This window comes from Crinia signifera, chromosome 2, assembly GCF_055691185.1.
Source record: "Crinia signifera chromosome 2, ASM5569118v1, whole genome shotgun sequence".
NCBI classification, from domain to species: Eukaryota; Metazoa; Chordata; class Amphibia; order Anura; family Myobatrachidae; genus Crinia; species Crinia signifera.
Window position 1 is genome coordinate 149,777,096 of NC_139218.1, and position 20,643 is coordinate 149,797,738.

At 43.1% G+C, this 20,643-nt stretch overlaps 1 pseudogene; it reads left to right on the plus strand.

Annotated features, from left to right (window-relative positions):
* The first annotated feature begins 19,008 nt into the window (after positions 1 to 19,008).
* On the plus strand, positions 19,009 to 19,126 carry LOC146061440 (5S ribosomal RNA; annotated as a pseudogene).
* Positions 19,127 to 20,643: the final 1,517 nt, after the last annotated feature.

Genomic DNA, 20,643 nt, shown 5'->3' on the forward strand with positions numbered 1-20,643 from the left:
CAATGAAATGACGAACAGGCAGCAGCGCCGCCTCCCCTTCCTTCCTTCTTCTCAGTGTGATGTGCCAGTGCCGCTGCCAGTCCTCAACACTCTGCCCCCTCTATCTCCTCCCCTCTTCTTCCATCTCCTCCTTCTCTCCCCTCCTTTCCACTCAGTCACGAGTGCTGCACATACTGTTTGTACTGCTTTCGGATCGCATCACACACACATTGCATGCATGCCGTGCGATGCGATCTAGCCCATAAGGTATGCGATTCTCGCAGCATGTATGGGCACCTTTAGTGCCTGCAACATTTTGCGGATACAGCACTGAGATGTTGTATGCATACATGTACATGCACCGGAGATCCTCCATATGATCGCATGTTGCATACGCTCCCACAATCGAGCTGCAGCTTGTTGCAATGGCAATTTGAAAGGGCGCAAAATGTATGGTTTGCAGGAGGGCGCCGGACACCCTAGCACTGGCCCTGTGTATAACTGTTTAACAAATACCTACCTTAGCATATATAAGCAGGTCTTAAAAAGATTCTTACCTTAAATTAAACAAACCTTTAAATGTCGAGAAGTATAGAAAGATAAGCTTCCAATGTGTTTGAGTGCTGTGTGTGGCTTGCAGGTAGTGAAATCATGGTTTGGACTTAATAGACTGCAGCATTGCTTATTACATTCAGGTGTATGTGTTTGAGTAGTAATCAGCGTTAATTAGCAAACCCAGGCGCACGCTGGCATGCGGTATCTGTAGGGGTGGTCTGAGCTGGCGGTTGGCGGCCGCCTGTTTTGTGTCCGAAATTAACGGTGCTTTAGCCGATCGTGCGGTAGTAGCACCGTTCATTTTTGGTGCACACCCCCGTGTACGCCCATATTTACGCCCATTTTCCCATATTTCGGCCGCTCCCCTCAACACGCCCCTATGCCGCCCCCAATGCCCGTACTCTCGCGTACAGGTTTTTTCGCACGGAGAGACCCGTCCGTAAGCATTGTGGAGTGTTTGCGCCTGCGCATTGGCGATTGTACGCATGCGCAGATCATGAAAAACCCCGGAACGTACGCGTACGGCCCGGCCGCACCAACCAGAATAAGGCCCAATGTGCCTTAATAACCTGGCAACACTGCCTTACCCGCTCATAACGAATGCTAACATTTCCTTGCTCCTTATGCTCTTTAACCAGATAGTCAGCGGGGGCGCATCAAGATGAACCTCCATAGGGAGGGTATTGATGCAATCGCATAGAGCTTAGTTAACACGACAGCTCCATAAAATGAATATTTGTTGCCTATAGTATACAGGAAGTCATGTGAGACATGACTTCCTCTGTAATCACTGCTTGCGTTCCACATGACGCTAGACAGTGCGTTCCAATGCCAAGAAACAGGAAATCATCCTGGAAAGGCGGGAAACCTTAGCTAATCAGCTGGTTAGCTTGCATACTATAAAAGGAGGACAGGGAGCCTTCTAAAAATACCACTCCTGAAGAAGTCCAGTGGGATGAAACGCGTTGAGGGTGCCTAATCTAAGTCTGCAGTGGAAGGTTGAAAGGATTACCTAAAGACCACCAGATAGCATCTCAGAGGATCTTTCTTGGTCAACTAATACTGAGAGCCTGGTGAGGAAGGCCCATCAACGACTCTTTTTCCTGAGAATGTTAAAGAGACAAAAATTGGCGGGAGGAATATTGACGAATTTTTATCGCTGTGCTATAGGAAGTATCATTACCAACTGTGTTACAGTTTGGTATGGTAATTGCACAGTGCAGGAGCGCAAGAAGTTGCAGCGGGTTGTTAAAATGGCAGAATGGATTGTGGGGACCACGCTACCATCGGTGGAAGCAATCCAGAGGAAGCGATGTTTGCGTCGAGCAAATAAAATCGTTAGGGATCCTACACACCCTGCGCAGGGCTTATTTACGATGTTGCCGTCTGGCAAACGCTTTAGATGTTTTAGGAATAGGACCGCTAGATTAAGGAATAGTTTCTTCCCTTCAGCTATTTTAGCACTGAATAGCGGCTAGGTTGGTTAGATGGGCTTGACTTGCTGGGTTTTTAGGAGGATGGATTTTAGGGAGTATTGTCTTAATGTAGGGTATGCTATCTTATATTTTTTTTTTTTTTTTTATGTATGAATTGTATAATTGTGTATGTATTATGTATTGTCTATGTGCTGGATTACGGTTGGATGTAAAAACTGAATTTTGTTGTCCTAATAGGGGCAATAACAATAAATGAATCTAATCTAATCTAATCAGATAAGCCTCATATCTTTTTTAATATTGTACGAGTTTTTATTGTGTTATGTGCAGTGTCTATTAAAATTGTTAGACCATATTACACTAGTCTGCTCCCCTCTTTTTTCTCCTCCCCCTGTACATGTACTAACATTGCGGTGTGGATTACTGAGGAGAAGATAATAGAAAGAGAAAAAGAGGTCGGAAAGAGAGTCCGGGAGATAACCTGGGATTGTGATTTGAAACACGCTCATAAAAAGTGGTTTAAGACCACTACTGACGGTACTTCTTTTGACATAGGGGTGCCGTTTGTGTGTCTATGTGGTGAAGGGACACCAATTGACATTTTTTAATACTACACTAGGAGGCGCCCATCTCACCCTTCTTTTTCAGATTTATTATATAGGGTTCCAAGGAACAGGAACCCATAGGAGAAGGAGCTGCCACCCCCAAAAGGAAAAAAAAGGGGGAGTGTTTCTCTAAAAAAAACAACACAGTATAGTGTTTAAATAGCTTTATATATCCAGATTGAAAAAAACAGCGCTGGTACCACCACAATAAACAATAAATATAAAACAGTACAAATAAGGTGTGCATCTAAAATGTACAACCGCTTCTTCTTCTTTTACTGCCCTCTGCAACTCCCCTGCAGCCCCCTCCAGCTGCCCCCGATCCCTGCCCGTCTCCCCACCGCCATGTTGATGTGGATGTCCATGCGTGTGAGACGCTCATGCGTCCCCATCAGATGGAGTGCCTCTCCGCCAGCCTGCGCCAGCTAAGGGTATGTTGTGCACATAGGGCCTTATTCTGATTGCTTCTCTTGGATGCGTGCACGGGCCGAAGCGAATGTACCAAACCCTGCCTAGCAAATGGATCGACTGCCCCGCCCATTGACATGCCGAATTCGGACATAAAAAAGGATGTATACCTTGGGCTCTCTGAGCGCAGGCACTATATCCCCTCTGCGCAAATGTCGAATTCACTCGGCATGCGAATGGATGTTTTATGTGGACATCCATTTGCATGCTTGTGGGAACCTTTCCCATCATTCGATGGTCGCTGACCATCGAATGATTCGAAAAGCGCTCGCCTATGCACTAGTGGTCTAGACCACTCATTCATGAGCAAAGAAAAGCAAGGATATGGTCGGGCAGCTGACATCCGGTTAAGTCAGCTGTCCGCCCCCCGCATGCATGTCACGACCGCATTTCCATACGCACGCCCTGTGTTTTCATGGGAAACGCAGGGTGTGCGCATATGGTTATGACCCTGATCAGGCCGCAATGCCCATCGCCACCCCCTGCTTGGAAGCCCAGGATCGAGGACTCAGTGACCGGACTTCTTGCAGAGTTTGCGCACTCCCTGGGTACAGACATGCGCAGAAATTCTTCAGCACATGCGTACAAGCACAACATCAGAACAAGAGAAATGATCAGAATAATGCCCATATTGTACCTGTCTTGTGGTAAATAGAGTATAAAGGCGGGTCTGTAAGTGAAAATATTCCACTTGTACACGGTCCCTGCCTACTGTATTGCAGATCATTGTTCTCTTTGAGCTTCCAACCCCCACCATTCATTGTGTATCTATGTGCATAGATAACTAAACCATACTTATTTTTAAATTGTCCTTGATGGGATAACACTGGAGAGGACAAGTAGGCGGGTAATTATGGGGGGGGTATTGGCAGAGCATTAACATCAGTCAGTAATCCTCATCCATGACAAAATACAGCAAATTAAGCATGTTTGAATAGGGGTGGAGCCTACATAATGCAAACATAGCATTGCATCACTAGGCCCCGCCAAATACATGAACTTCCGGGGTGCAGGGGACTTCCGGGGTGCAGGGAACGGCCTAAAAAAATTTCTGTCCCGCAGGATCCAGGAGAGTAGGCAAGTATGACCTAAACCAGACATGGTTTACACTTTAATAACCTGACCAATTATCAGTCTTCATGCAGCATTCCTGATGAATCATTTTTATTTCTTAGCCTGGAAAAGCAAATGAAAGCTATATAATTCAAGCGATATTTTACTGTTGTTTTCTACCAATTACCCCATTTTATAAATATAATAATATATATATATATATATATATATATATATATATATATATATATACACACACACACACACACACACACACACACACACACACACACACACACACACACACCAAATTCATCCTACTATAGGTAAATTGTGAGCAACCAACTCCATAACTCTTTAAATGTATAAAAATACCAGTCTTCTTTACTTGTTCCGTGCATAACTGATTTTCCTTCTATTAATACACTGTTCATTTACAGTAAATGAACAGGTGGAAGTCTCCCTTGAATCTGCTTGAAGTATCCCATTGAGTACATGTGCCACATGTTGAAAAAATCTGGTGTAAATAAATTTCTATGCAGCTATTTTACATAATTATTTCTACTTTCTAAAACCCAAATAAAATATAAGTCAAGATGACACATATAAAGGTTCCATTGCATTGGTTTGATTATGATAATTGAAGTGAATTAATAATGGAACATGAAAACAAATGCTTTTTAATAAAAAAAAAAAAAAATCAATTATTACAATATTCACAATGTGTACCTACTGTATTAATTCAAACACATCAATAGTAGGTGTAGCTTATATCTTACTTTAAGAAAGGTTTCAATATTAGCTTGAAATGTTAGTACCACAAAGTCTTGGTCATGTTATTGGTGGTAAAGCTTTTGTAGGTAAACAAGCAATCGTAGCAGCAAATAGTTAGTAGGGATGACCATTGGTTTTCTCTCCAATGATGGCAAAAAATGGGTGGCCATCAAAGGCAACAAACTATTCTAGAGAGAACCATTCATGTTTCCAACCACTGGTGGCCATCGCTGTTCTTTCACAGATCGGCTTGCGGAGTTACAGCCTGAGTGTGTGTGTGTGTGTGTGGGGGGGGGCATGGTGGGTGTCAGATGGTAGAGCTATCCTCTATGTTCCTACACTAGTAATAAAAAGAAAACCCCATCAGCTGGTTCTATCCCATAAATACCATTTTGGTTTCCCCCCATCCAAAAGTATTTAATATTGGGCACAGTGCTTCAAAGATTTTTAATTATTGATGGTTGATAGCCATTGCTAATTAATGCTTGGAATTACAGTCACAGCTTAGTGCAGTACCTGATTTTATTTAGGCACAAGTTTTATTGCATACTTTATAAAGTTTCAAACAAAAACACACAGACACATTTATATACTATATATAAATGTTTACAATTATTTTCCACCACTACAATAATTATATACCAGTGTAGAGGGCCTTATATCATAGATAATTATAAATGTATAAAATTGGATTTAACGATACAATAATTCTATACAGACTGGAACAGCTCCAAATCTCAGATGGCAGTCCCCACCACATGGAAGAGCAGTCAAGTCTTCTGGAGCTGCACAGCATCTGCCTCTGAACATCTCCAATGGTGGCACACCTGCTCATACACAGAACCATTCTGTGCATGTGTATAATAAGTTCTGGGGGAAATTTATAAAAATTTGTATAATTTGGGACTTGTATAAAAAGTCTCCCCCCGGCTGTGGTATTACACTGCTGGCTGGTTGGGCCTGGTGCTGGTTCTTGAAATACGGGGGATCCCTAGTCATTTTGTCCCCCATATTTTTGGAACCGTCCCTTGGGCGATAAGAGAGTACATGTAAACTCCACCATTGTTGGGGCAGTACATGTAAACCCCATGGGTAAGCATGTTAGTCAGAGAATTGGAATATCAGAGAGTTGTACCCATAATATATGTGATCTACAACTGGAGGTGGCCAGAAAGAATAGGGAAAAATTACTTGAGTATGTACAAACTTGCTGGTATTAGATGTCTTGTGGGATCTAGAATGCACAAAAGGCTGATAATCTGAAAGCTTTAATGGGGAAGTGCCCATAAGGGGCTCAAGTCAAAGCATCAATAGTCAACGGGTAACGGAAGGGGGGAGTGGGAATATATAGAATATAATTAATATATGGAAAGCCTGTTTTTGTCCCTCTGTACCTTGCTCTGTAGGAGGAGACCTCACAGCACTGCCTCTGATCAAAACCCTCCCATGATGAGGTTGCTGCTGCTGTCCTCCATGGGCATGAGAAGCATTTGTTGAGCTCCACAAATCAGAGCTCAGCACAAGCCTCTCAGCCTCTGACCTATTGTGCAAAGTGGGAAATAGCCAACTCCCAGTAATGCACTGCACACTTGTGTACCCAGTGTGTTTCAGCTCCTGATGGTCAGCACCATTAATCATTGTCACATCAGCAGGGAGGTGAAGCTGCTGCACTACCCCACTCCCATTCACAAAACCTTTAGCTAAAAAAATTTTTTTTAATACATGCCAGTCACAGTGGGCCCTAGATAGAGGGGGCCCAAGGGTACTGACCCCCCTGAGCTCCCCGTTTATCCGGCCCTGCCTGGCTCAATTAATTATCTCTGGTCCCTTTATTCTGCATGACTAAATAGGATTATTGCTGGTTCAGATTCAATTATCCTCCACCATCTCTCATCATTCGCACTATGGAACAACCTGGATCTTCCACCTAGAGTTACCGCTCCCCATTTTACATGACAATATGCAAGGAATAGATTGAGTCATGACCTCAATGTTAATAATACTTGGACCTTTATAATGTCTATTTAGCAAAAATTCTCCACCTACACCTCTCTTTTTTTAATTCTTCCAGCTTGTCATTTTCTCATGTCCCTCCTCTTGGCAGATTTGTGCCCTCATCCCTTTTAAATGGCTTGGCTACATTAACCTTTTAGTAAGGACATATTTCTTCTATCTATAATATGTTGATTGATACTACCTATAACTTTTTAGGGCCGCCATGAGCCAAAGTGAGAGACTTAGGACCACCTCCAGATGAGTTCTGCTGGGAGGAGATGAGTAAATGGATTTCAAAGACATCTATCTCAACATAAGATACAAGTTAAAAGGAAAACGCTATTATCTTCATACCTCCAACCTGACTCTCTACTAAGATCTATATATCTGCGGGTCCATGGAACTATATCCTTAACAAGACAAGAGATTGACATAAGCGTCCCTCCCTCGGGCCGGGAGCCGTCTGCAATTTATGGCGCACTCCCAGAAATGCTGGTGTGCAACCCACAAACAGACGCTGACCGTCAATCAGCCAGCGTACAGCCTGCGATCACAGGCCGTTTCTGTCTGTGAACGGCTTGCGCATGCACACTGGGGACTGTGTGAAAATCGAAGCCCAGTGAACGGGGCTGAATTAGACCCACTGTCCTGAGTTAGAAGAAAATAAATGATCAGTTCGAATAGATGTAAATTGTAGGCAGCATTGTTAGTATAAATACCTGCTAAATTTCTCAAAATATAGGGGTAGATCTATCAGAGGCGGATTGGCCCACCGTTAAACTGGGCCATTTCCCGGTGGGCCGGCCCAAAACTCTTTAAAAAGGGTCTGGCCGCGATCCCCCCAGGGCTGGCTGCCCAACTCCAAAATGGCTGCGGGAGGCACAGCACCTCCCAGGGCCTTCAATCGGCACAGCACCACGCTCCCAGAAAGAAGCAGCAGGTGAGCCGCCCCCCCTTACATACCGCCGCAACCCCCCACGCGCGTTACATAACGCCGCCACCACCCCCCATGCGCGTTACATAACGCCGCCGCCACCCCCCCACGCGCATTACATATGGCCCCCCCGCCCCCCCCCCCCCCCCCCTGCTCCCAGGCCGGAATGAAGACCCAATCCGCTCCTGAGATCTATTAAGCCTGGTGAAGTGATAAAGTGTGCGGTGATAACAAACCAATCAGTCAGCTCCTGGCTGTCATTTTCCAAACCTAGCTTGTAACTTATCAGTCAGGAGCTTTTAGTGTGTGTGTTATCACAGGCCACTTCATCTCTTACCAGGCTTAATAAATCTTCCTCAGAGTTACTAATGTAAATGTAGTTTATAGAGTAGAAACATGATGCAAATAAATCTTTTAAGTATAAGTCATCCAATAGGGGGAGCTAGACACGCCCTATGGATGGGGCATGACACGCCTCCTAAAGTTTTCGCATGGTGAATCCCTGGAACTAGTTTTCTATTGTAGGCAAGTAGAATTGAACACCAGGGCAGAGGCCAGAGGATATTTAGTTTTCTGCTGAGTCACATTCCCTAAAACAAAGTATGAATACTATGTGTGAAGCCAATCATTAGAAACAAAATGAAGTGGGGGCTTCTGATAGCATTAGTGTAGCCCAGTATGAATGTATGCTATAATGTCTCTGATGCTTGTGACCTGTACTTTTATGTGTCCGATCACATAAGTGTTGTACGAAACTGAAATATATTTGTAGTCAATATATGAAACTACAGCACGCTGATATTAATTATTATAAATAGATTGCCTATGACCAATGGTGTAGCTTACCTGAGTGACACCTGGTGTGACTTACTGAGTGAAAAGAGGTGTGAAGAGGGAGGGGTGTGGGTAATCACCATCACACTGATTTTTGTTATTCTGTAGATCCTGGAGATGCAGGCTGCCCTGGGGACCAGTCTGTGTGCAGTGCCAGCCCCTACACAGTAACAGGAGTCAAATGCAGTATGTAATTTTACATTGCTGCATACAGCACCTGTCACTGAGAAGAAGATGGCATTTTGGTGTTACCCCTTGGCGAGTGACACCTGGGTGCGGCAGGTATAGAATATTATCAATATTATTATTATTATTATTATTATTATTATTATTATTATTATTATTATTATGTCATTGCTGTTACACTAGGGTCAGAGCATACATTACTTAAGCCAGGCATGTCCAAACTATGGCCCACCAGCTGTTGTGAAACTACAAGTCCCATCATGCCTTTCCACAGTTTTGCTTTTAGGGAATGCTAAAACTATTGCAAGGCATGCTGGGATGTGTAGTTTCACAACAGCTGGAGGGCCATAGTTTGGACATGTCCGACTTAAGCTTTCCTAGATGCTTTTCTGATGCCATTTTACTGTACAGTAGTTGATTTTGTGACTACACTCCTAAACCCTTAAGCTGCGTACACACTATGTGATATGTACCCAGTCGAACAGCAGCAATGATGGGACTCGAAGGGGGAGTCAACCTCGGCAGGTGCATACCCATCCTGTTATTCTAGTATTAATCAAAGAAATATGCATTGTTTAGGTCATGTTATTTTCTAAATTGAATATAAAGCTTTGCATTTAATAGGACTCAGAATTCACAGTAGGGCTATGGACAAGTTTGGAAAATGAACCAGATGAGTCTTCCACAAATCCTATTAGCTGCCATCACACTTACTAAGGAGTCTGTAAGCTGGTACTTCTCATTCCAGACAGACTGCCAAACAAACCTTGTTAACACTCTCTCCATCAATCAATCACCTGCAGGGAATCAATATCCCAAGAGGCTGAGCAGACTCCCTAAGCACTGTATGGAATTTTATAAATAAATAAATAAATAAATATATATATATATATATATATATATATATACACACACAGAAACAATTTACTGGGATGGGGATAACAGATGGTAGGTAGCCAAAAACTCCTCTTAGGGCATAATTTGTAGGGTAATGCATAATATCACGTCAAGCAGCTGTGAAAGAAAAATGTGAATTATGAAGTGAAAAAGACATAACAGCTGGAGAGTAAAGAACCGATAGCAAGGCTTGTACTCCAAGTGCATACACTAGACATAGTCTGTCATCCTTTATTCTCTGCTGCTGAGTGAAGTAAGGTCTTGGAAAACAATCCTAGCTATTTATTGATCTTGTGAAATGTACTGATGGCAAATAGTAATATTATAACAGCATTTTAAGGTATATTGAGTCTTGAAATAATTTTTTGGGCTACTGTTATTGCTCTGCAAGACAATCTAATGTATATGAGGCATAATAAACAGAAAAGGTCACTTTAAAAACATTTATTTATAGTGTAGTTTAGTAGCAGTTAATGCACTGAAAATTATACTTTATTACCAACATATGGTGTAATGTTTTAATGATCACAAACTCCTAAAAACTTTCTAGGCATGCTAGCAATTCATTTTTGTATGCAGTGCCCAAGTTCACGCAATGGAGTGATTATCGACATACTGTGCATGTGCCCCCATCGCACTGTGCACATGACAAGGTGCCTTTGCAATCAAGCTAAAACTGAGATTTTTAAGGCAGTGTGATTGACAGGAAGGGACTGCTTAGGAGAGGTAAGTGGGAGTGGTTGAAAAAAACACTAGAGTGTCATAGCCATTTTCATAATCTATAATAATAATAATAATAATAATAATAAAAAATGTGTGCCCTTGCAGTCAGCTGCTAGTTTGAAATGATAAAAATATATTTATTAAGAACACATTAAAACAATATATTTTGGGGAGACATAGCCTGGCGGCTGAAGTGGAGAGATGCGCAGCCTTAGAGCTCCTCCACAGGAACCATCAAAGAGAGCCGATTCCCCCCTTTCTTAGCCCCCATACTAGCACCCCCCCTTACCTGCCTGCCACTACCGGAGCACTACCAGCTCCTGCTTTTCCCCTTGAGCGCCTCTGGTGCCTCCCAGGTGCGGAGACCCACAGGAACCAGCCTGGGGACCGGATAAGCTGCCTGCAACCGGGGACACACTGGAAGCCCAGGGGAGGATGGCGGCCATCTTGAGACTAGCTCCAGTCTCCTAGAAGAGTGCTGGGCCCACAGAATTTGCCCAGCCTGTAGCCCCATACACCACAACAGACTGCCAGGTATCTGTGTCACTGATTTGATTATTACACTCCTGCCCCACACAACTGCTGACTGGAGCTGTTCTGGGCCACAGAGGGGATATTTGGCCTTGGGGCACTGAAATAACATGAACATAGGGGTTCATGTTATTCTACTAAACAACAAGGTGTCTCTCCACAACTACTACAGTTCCTATGAAAGCTGCAACACCCCAGTGATGTTTTAATTCCTCTCTATGCTTGTTCACCCGGAGCCTCTACTCTTTAATTTGAACCTACTGCCTGTATACTAATCCGACAACCATTTCTAAACAACAAAATAAAGCAAAAGAAAATGCTCAACAGGGCATCATGCAACATCTTTCCCGTACGGCCTCAGACCCACCATCCGACTCCCCCGCGAACTCAACGGCAAACCCCAATGGAAGCTTCGTCCCCTCCAACGCCTCCTTTGCTACCAAAGATGGCATTCAGGCGATGATGACGGAAGTAAGTAAAACTCTCACTAATAACTTCCAACAATTGTTTGCCGACCTAAGAAGTGATATATCTTCCCTCTCAACCCGCATGACTGGATTGGAATCCAGAGTGCAATCCCACACAAAAGATTTTCAAGTCTTCTCTCAGGATATCAACTATCTGTACCGAGAAGTGAAAATATTATGTGACAAGAATGAGGATCTCAAAAAATACGGGAAATACGCTTCAATCTCTGCATTTGCAACATCCCGGAGTCCGTCATCCCTAAAGATCTCGTATCCTATTTAAATTGGCTATTTTACAAATTGGTCCCCGCATTGCAGGATCAGCCCCTACACATTGAACAGGCACGCAGAGCTATTCACGCAAAATCAAACGATGGGGAACCCCCGAGATGTCGTGCTGAAATTCCCGTCTTTTAAAATCAAGGACCAGATCTCCTTCTCTTGTAGGTCAATGCCTCAAATTCCATTCAAGGACTCCCAGATACAGATCTTCCAGGATTTGGCCCCCTCCACCATAGTACCAATGGGGGTCCATTCCGACTAATAGTTTAAGTGAACGGCCGTCAAGTCTCGGTGAGGGACCCTAAGGAAGGGAAAGAACTGTTCCACAAACTCAAACTTTCAGAGGTTAACACCAACTGGGCCCCCAGCAGCCCTCTGAGATCTTGAAAGCGGTCAGCGCGAGACTTCCAGAAACTGCCATAAAGTATCAATGGACTATGTCCTTTTATTCATAGCCTTTTGTTATCCCGCTCACTCCAAGGACCATGGTTCTTCTTTGGAGTGATTGGTTGATCCTCCATTAACCTCCACTAACAACCTCCCCAGTATGATGTCTCTGGGGTGGGATGTATAGTAAACACCCTATGCACCTCATACACTCATATGGTTCACCCTGTTGATCTCACATAGGGTCACACATAGTGGAGAGCGGCTAGCACAGGCAGACGAGTGCAGGGATGGATCTTTTTATCGCCACCCTCTGTGTCTGTACCTGGACTCTGCATCGGCTGCTTCTGCAGTGCCGAGGTCTCGTCAGTGCTGCTCCTAGAGGTTCCGTAAATTGATAGAGCTCACCTTTCTCGCTGCTGCCCGCTGGAGAGTGCCTGCCAATGCATGCAGGCATCCCACCACTGCTGCTATTAAATGGCGGCTACTGGTCAGTCCCTGGCGCTCCCCTTTGCTGTCTGCTGTGCTTTGCAAAGGAGCTGCCAGGCACTCGGACACAGCAGTGGCAGGAGGTTGCAGCCAATGAAAAATAAACTTGGCCTGTCAGGAGGGTTTCTGAGCAACCAGAACCGCGCCCCCCCCCCCCCCCTGCATGCACCACTGGCGTTGGGCCCCCATTTAAGGTCCCGGGAGATTATGGTCCCCAGCAACATGAAGGAGTCCACTAGCAACAACACACTATCAGCAATTGTTAGCGGAGGAACACCAACAGACTTCTTCCTAAAGTCCACTACCATCTCGACGGTGAGTGGGTTGAGCTCTAGATGGTTGCTGCTGCACCACCTGGCGAATTGGACCACTTCTCATCTGTAGGCCGATTCGTCCCCATTCTTGATGAGGCCAATGTTGGTAGTGTCATCTGCAAAATTTATTATCTTTATTGATTGCACCTCTGAGGTGCAGTCATTGGTGTACAGGGAGAAGAGCAGGGTTGAGAATACACAGCCCTGGAGGGCTCCTGTGCTGATGGACCACACTTGGGAGGTGAATTTCCCCACTTTCTAAACCTGTTTTCTATCAGTCATGAAGTCTACAATCCTGGAACAGGTAGCTTCAGGGACTCATTGTTGGAGGATGTTGGGGATGATTGTATTGAAGGCTGAGCTGAAGTCAACAAACAGGACACTTGCATAGGTACCAGGTATATCCAGGTGCTGGAGAATGTAGTCCAGACCCAGGTTGAGTGCATTCTCAACACATGGATTCAATCAGTAGGTGAACTAGAGGGGGACTAGCTGGTGGCCAGTCACAGCTTTCAGGTGGTTCAGTACCAGGCGCTCAAATGTTTTCATGATCACAGATGTCAGAGCTATCGACCCGTAGTCATTCAGATTTGTGATTTCTAAGGGACCGGAACAATAGTGGAGCTTTTGAAGTAGGAGGAAACCTTGCGCAGCTCCAGTGATTTGTTGAAGATCCTGGATGCAGTTTTAGATTTAATACTTACATACGATGGGAAACTCTGTAAGGGATTCTTTGGTATAGTGGAGGAACTTGGAAGGAGTGCAGGAGAAGTGGGAACAATTTAAAAGTGCAATACTAGAAGCAACAGAACTTTGTGTCAAAAGAGTTAAGAAAAACACAAGGAAAAGGAAGCCAGTGTGGTTTGCTAAAGAAGTAGCAAGTATTGTGAAAGCAAAAAAGTTGGCCTTTAAGAAATTTAAATAATTGGGTTTTTATAGTGCGCTGATTACAAACCCATTTCTTACTTTAAGAAATTTAAGCAGACGCAGAATAATAAAGACAAAGAGGTGTATCTTGTTAGACAGAAGGAGGCTAAGAAGGTAATCAAACGTGCAAAAGCACAGGCTGAGGAGAAAATGGACCAGTCAGTTTGTCAAGGGGGGGAAAACATTTTTAGGTACATAAGTGAAAGGAAAAAACTAAAAGTGGAGTAATAAGACTAAAGACAGAGAGTGGAAGTCTCCTTGACAGAGACAATGTAATAGCAGATCATATTAACAATTCTTTCTGCTCAGTATTCACTGCTGAAAAAGAGGGGAAGGGGCTATAGCTAAGTTGCAAGTACTGTATTCTCAGAATATGAGGGGGAAACAAGTACATTTACAGAGGCGGAGGCCTAATAAAACTCTCAAAACTGAAAGTGGATAATTCAATGGGGTCATATGGGATACATCCAAGGATACTAAAAAAGCTTAAAGGGGAGCTGGTAAAACCATTAACAGAATATCCACCCAGTCACTAGCTACTGGAGAAATCCCAGAGGACTTACATCAATAGTAGGGAAATTGATGGAAACACTCTTAAAACAAAGAGTTGTAGAATATCTAAAAACCAGCAATGTACAGGATCCGAAACAGCATGGGTTTTACTGAGGGAAGATCATATCAAACAAATCTTATTGACTTTTTTGACTGGGTGACTAAATTAATAGACCATGGTGGGGCTGTAGATGTAGCTTATCTAGACTTTAGTAAGGCTTTTGACACTGTCCCACATCGCAGACTTAAATAAACTTGAAAGATTGGGATTGGATTTTAATATAGTTGAATGGATAAGAGCGTGGTTGCAGGACAGAAAACAGAGAGTTGTAGTAAACTGAGTACAGTCAAAGGAGGGAAAAATTACAAGTGGGGTGCCCCAGGGATCTGTACTTGGACCAGTGCTTTTTAATATCTTTATTGGTGATATTGCTAATGGAATTGAGGGTAAAATGTGCCTTTTTGCAGATGACACAAAGGTATGTAACAGGGTAGACACACCAGGAGAGGTAAACAAATGATTGATGATCTAGGTAGATTAGAGGAATGTATTCTTACAAAAAAGGTTTTTCTTGTAGGCTGCACGGTTGGTGGTGAGTCAACCTGCTGCCAGCAAGAGCCCCCGCGCTTGTACAATTAGTAGTTATTAAACCTGTGAGTAGTTCAATCTAATATATATCAGCTGCTGCAAATAACACCTGTGGGTTTGCCTTTACCCACAAATATTCAGCACGAGAAAAAAAAGCAAGAGGGAGGATTGGTGTTTTTGTGCTGCTGGATATACACAATTAAAAGATCATACTCCGAACAAGTAACCAGTGTGCAGAAAATGAATGACACGGACACACTGCTTAAACAGTACAAATTTTATGTTATATTAAAAGGCATCAGATGCTACATAAATATACAATATATAAGAAAAACAAAAAATTATATAAAAAATAGAAAAAGCAAAAAAAGCAAAATATATATACAATAAAGGTAATAATAAAAAACCATACAATGTATCTGTATTCATTAGAAGAATACGTATACTGTGAATACAGAACTTAAGTTCTAGATAGAACTGTAATTGGACGAGTAGTTTGGGACACTCCGCTGTTTGATAAATCACACTGATAATTAGAAGCCAGTTGGTTAATAAGCACCTAGTGTGGGTTTCTGTTTGTCCATGAATTGAACAATAAATTATAAATCAGAAAATCAATTGATGTTAGTGCATTAGTATAATATGAGGTCCACAGTCTTTTAGCATGTAAAGAAACACGCCTTGGGATGGAATTAAGACCGGACTCCAATCATATGCTGGTTAGTATTTAGTAAGCTTGCATAGGGTATTAAAGGTTTTATCTCACCCCGCTTGTAATATAGCACTTGCTCAATTGCTCCGTTTGTGGGGGAAGGGATGCGGCCGGTAGTTTTTCCTCTGTGGGTCACCTCCTTGGTGCCGGCAAATGGCAGATCCTTCTCCGAAGTATTGGAGACTTCCTGAGTGTACAAACGGTGTAGTCAGCTGCTGGGCGCAAGACCTAGTAAGGCGCCGGGACGCTGTGGATTCAGCGTGTCAGTGTACACCAGCGGTCAACAATCAGCGGTCAGCGGTCAGCTGTTAGCGGTCAGCAGTGAGGGGTCAGCGGTCGGTCCCAACGTCCTATTATGACGTCAACGCGTTTCGTCTCCTATAATAGCGTGGAGACTTTCTCAAAACGGATACTGACACTTGGTCAGTGCCCTTATTTATACGTTGGAGTGTGTTCAATTAAGCTCATTTAGCCTTTTATCTTATTCATTAAGCAACATCTATAAATACAGATACTCTGTTAAAAAATATATACAATTCTATGTATCTATGATCATGTTTATTTTTTTAACTAATAAACATGATCATAGATACATAGAATTGTTTATATTTTTTAACAGAGTATCTGTATTTATAGATGTTGCTTAATGAATAAGATAAAAGGCTAAATGAGCTTAATTGAACACACTCCAACGTATAAATAAGGGCACTGACCAAGTGTCAGTATCCGTCTTGAGAAAGTCTCCACGCTATTATAGGAGATGAAATGCGTTGACGTCATAATAGGACGTTGGGACCGACCGCTGACCCCTCACTGCTGACCGCTAACAGCTGACCGCTGATTGTTGACCGCTGGTGTACACTGACACGCTGAATCCACAGCGTCCCGGCGCCTTACTAGGTCTTGCGCCCAGCAGCTGACTACACCGTTTGTACACTCAGGAAGTCTCCAATACTTCGGAGAAGGATCTGCCATTTGCCGGCACCAAGGAGGTGACCCACAGAGGAAAAACTACCGGCCGCATCCCTTCCCCCACAAACGGAGCAATTGAGCAAGTGCTATATTACAAGCAGGGTGAGATAAAACCTTTAATACCCTATGCAAGCTTACTAAATACTAACCAGCATATGATTGGAGTCCGGTCTTAATTCCATCCCAAGGCGTGTTTCTTTACATGCTAAAAGACTGTGGACATCATATTATACTAATGCACTAACATCAATTGATTTTCTGATTTATAATTTATTGTTCAATTCATGGACAAACAGAAACCCTCACTAGGTGCTTATTAACCAACTGGCTTCTAATTATCAGTGTGATTTATCAAACAGCGGAGTGTCCCAAACTACTCGTCCAATTACAGTTCTATCTAGAACTTAAGTTCTGTATTCACAGTATACGTATTCTTCTAATGAATACAGATACATTGTATGGTTTTTTATTATTACCTTTATTGTATATATTTTTTGCTTTTTTTGCTTTTTCTATTTTTTATATAATTTTTTGTTTTTCTTATATATTGTATATTTATGTAGCATCCGATGCCTTTTAATATAACATAAAATTTATACTGTTTAAGCAGTGTGTCCGTGTCATTCATTTTCTGCACACTGGTTACTTGTTCGGAGTATGATCTTTTAAATTGTGTATATCCAGCAGCGCAAAAACACCAATCCTCCCTCTAGATTAGAGGAATGGTCAAGAGCATGGCAACTACAGTTTAATGCCAAAAATGCAAAATCATGCACTCAGGTCAAAAAAATCCAAAGACTAAATATAGTATAAATGGCACTATAATGGAAACTACTGAGGAGGAGAGGGATCTACTGTAGGTGTCACTAATTCAGGTAACTTAAATGCAGGCAGGCACTGTAACAAAGCAATGAAGAAGGCAGGTCAGTTGCTTGGTTGCATAGGGAGAGGAATCAGCAGTAGAAAGAAATAAGTATTTATTCCACTGTATAGGTCTTTGGTAAGACCATGTCTCCAGAAGGATATAACTACATTAGAGACTGTACAAAGAAGGGCAATTAAAATGGTGCATGGCCTACATCACAAAACTTACCAGGAAAGACTAAAATATTTGGTACAGTACTTGTTTCCTAGCACGGCCACCATCGGGGGTAATCGTGTACCTTAACTTAAGGTACACGATTACCCCCGATGGACCAGATTTCCTTTGAAATCAGGTCCATTTCGCCGGCAAAGGCAAAATGGGGTCCATTGCGTCGGTCGGGTGCATTAACATGGCACGCGACGCGACCGACGCGATGCACCCGATTTTCCCATAGGGTTCAATGTTAAAATATTTTTAACATTGTAATCGTGTTCATCACGTCGGTCTTGTGCCATTATAATGGCACAATATGCGATGGACGCGATTAAGCACACTTTACATAGCTAACAATGGGAAATGGGCCAATATGGCCCATTTCTCATTGTATATGCCCCCCCCTATTGTGAACGTCACCCCACGATTGACGCCAACCCGAAGCGTGGCGAGCGGCGGTGGTACGCATCCTCCGACCTTTTCATACCCCTACTATCCACGTTGGCGTGGAGTTGACAATATAAAGTGTGGCGAGCGCAGCGAGGTATACGAGGGGACGCGTATACCTGTGAAGTTATAGGCGTCCCCTCGCGGGGCTCGCTGCGCTCGCCACGCTTCGGGCTCGGCGGCTCGCTATGCTCGCCACACTTTATATTCTCAACTCCACGCCAACGTGGATAGTAGGGGTATGAAAAGGTCGGAGGACGCATACCGCCGCCCCTCGCGGGCTCGCTACGCTCGCCACGCTTCGGGTTGGCGTCAATCGTGGGGTGCCATTGAGGGGGTTAAAATTGGGGTCTGGGGAGACTTTTACATTGAATCCAATGTAAAATAGGGTCCCAGGGACCCTATTGACATTTCAATTAATGTAAAAATCGGGACCATCGCGTTGGTCGCATCGCATGTGATTTGGTCGCATTCGATGCGATGCGACTGACCCGATCAACATCGGTGTGGCCGTGTTAGGAAACAAGTACCAAATATTTTAATATGTATAGAGCAGAGAAGGGAAAGGGGAGACATGATAGAAACTTATCAAATATATCAAGGGTTTTAAAAAGGTGCAGGTGAACACGAGGACATGCACTGAAACTAGAGGGAGGAAGATTCAGGGGAAATTTGAGGAAAAACTACTTCACAAAAAGAGTAGAGGATAAGTGGAATAGCCTCTCATCAGAGGTGATAGAGTCCAATACAGTAGAGCAATTTAAACATGCTTGGGATAGGAATATTGATATCCTTACAAGGTTTTGCTCTCTCATCAATGAGAAATACAGCCATACCACACTGGATCGCCTGAAGCCATCTGAACTCAGAAGCTAAGCAGTGAAAGGCCGGATCAGTACCTGAATGGGAGACCCATAGGGAATATCTGGTGCTGTAACCAATCAGGAACGCAGAAGCAATACAACTGAGAGGACGATGCATGTCATTGTGTTTTCTTCTTTTCTGTTTAACTAATTTTTCTTTTCATTTTCCCTGTCTAACCGGGTCATTATATCCCCGCACTTATCCGCTCCATTGCTCCATTTACTGTATAACACTGCCTACCATCTTGAGCCCAATCGTTAAGAGGGGTAATTGTACTAACGGGGTGTGTCCTGCGCCAATATAACTGTTTTCTCCCACAGAAAGACAGATCTAATGTAAACTGTCTAAATACTTGTGACTGATGTAGTAATTGTGCAAGCAATTAGCATAAGGGAATCAGTCAAAACATTTAGCTGTAAAGATTTGAACTTAGAAAATGTGTGTCATTGTATCTTTTACCTAGAGCACGTGTGAAACCTGACCAATATAGTACAATGTTATTCACATGTATGTAATGTACATTTAAAACCTTATAGCGTTCCCTGTAGTCACTTTTTGACTACAATTAATTTAGTTCGGTTTTTGAACTCTTTTGGGAGCACCACCAACCACATACCGCTGACAGTATATCCACCATCAGCTGTCATTATGTTGGTTCATACCTAAATTCTACTAAGTATCTTGTTTCATTAATTACTTACCAGTGCCAATCCGTCCCGTTTCAAAAGAAATCCTTACAAAGAAATAAGGATCAAATATGGTTTGAGGTAACATGTCTAACAAAGGGGCAGACTAGATGGGCCAAGTGGTTCTTATCTGCAGTCAAATTCTATGTTTGTATGTTAATGTTGAGGAAAGATTAAAAGGGGCAAGGTGGGAGCTTGGTAAGTGAGGAAGGCGGAATTTAGACCTAAACAGAATGAAAGACAATAACTGGTACTTATGTATTATCTGGGCTCCCATGTTAAATGCACCCCATTTTTTCATACCCCTATTATCCAACTACGCATGGAGTTGATTTTATATAGTGTGGCGAGTGCAGCGAGCCACCGTGCCCGAAGCGTGGCGAGCGGACGCGGTCTCATAAGAAAAAAAATGGGAGCCCAGATATTACATAAGTACCCAATAACTTTGTTTTATTTGATAGTGATTTTAAGGAAGTAGTGGGATATGCAAGGAGAGATTGCCAAGAACAGAAGTGAAGTGATCAGGGGTCTAGAGCTAAATTTAGGTCTCATCCGTGGACAGGTTACATTTGAGGTCAAAGCAGCTTACAAGCTCATTGATGGATGAGTTGCATGAAGCAGAGCCTTGGGAGACTTCCATAATAGGTAGACAAAAGAGATGGTGAAGGCAGGTATGGAGATAGTTGAGCATCTGGACTAGTAAGAGGTGAAGGAAGCAGATAAATTACTTGTATATAAGAGGTTTGGTGAAGTAGAAACGAAGATATAGGGAATACAGTATGACAAAGGAAGTGCCAAGGGAGTTTATTTTGAGGCATAAGGAGGGCGATAGTACCAATGAAGTGTGACAGCTTGGGCAGGTACGCAGTGTGGTAGCACTTGCCAGAAGCGAGGGACTAGAAGAGTT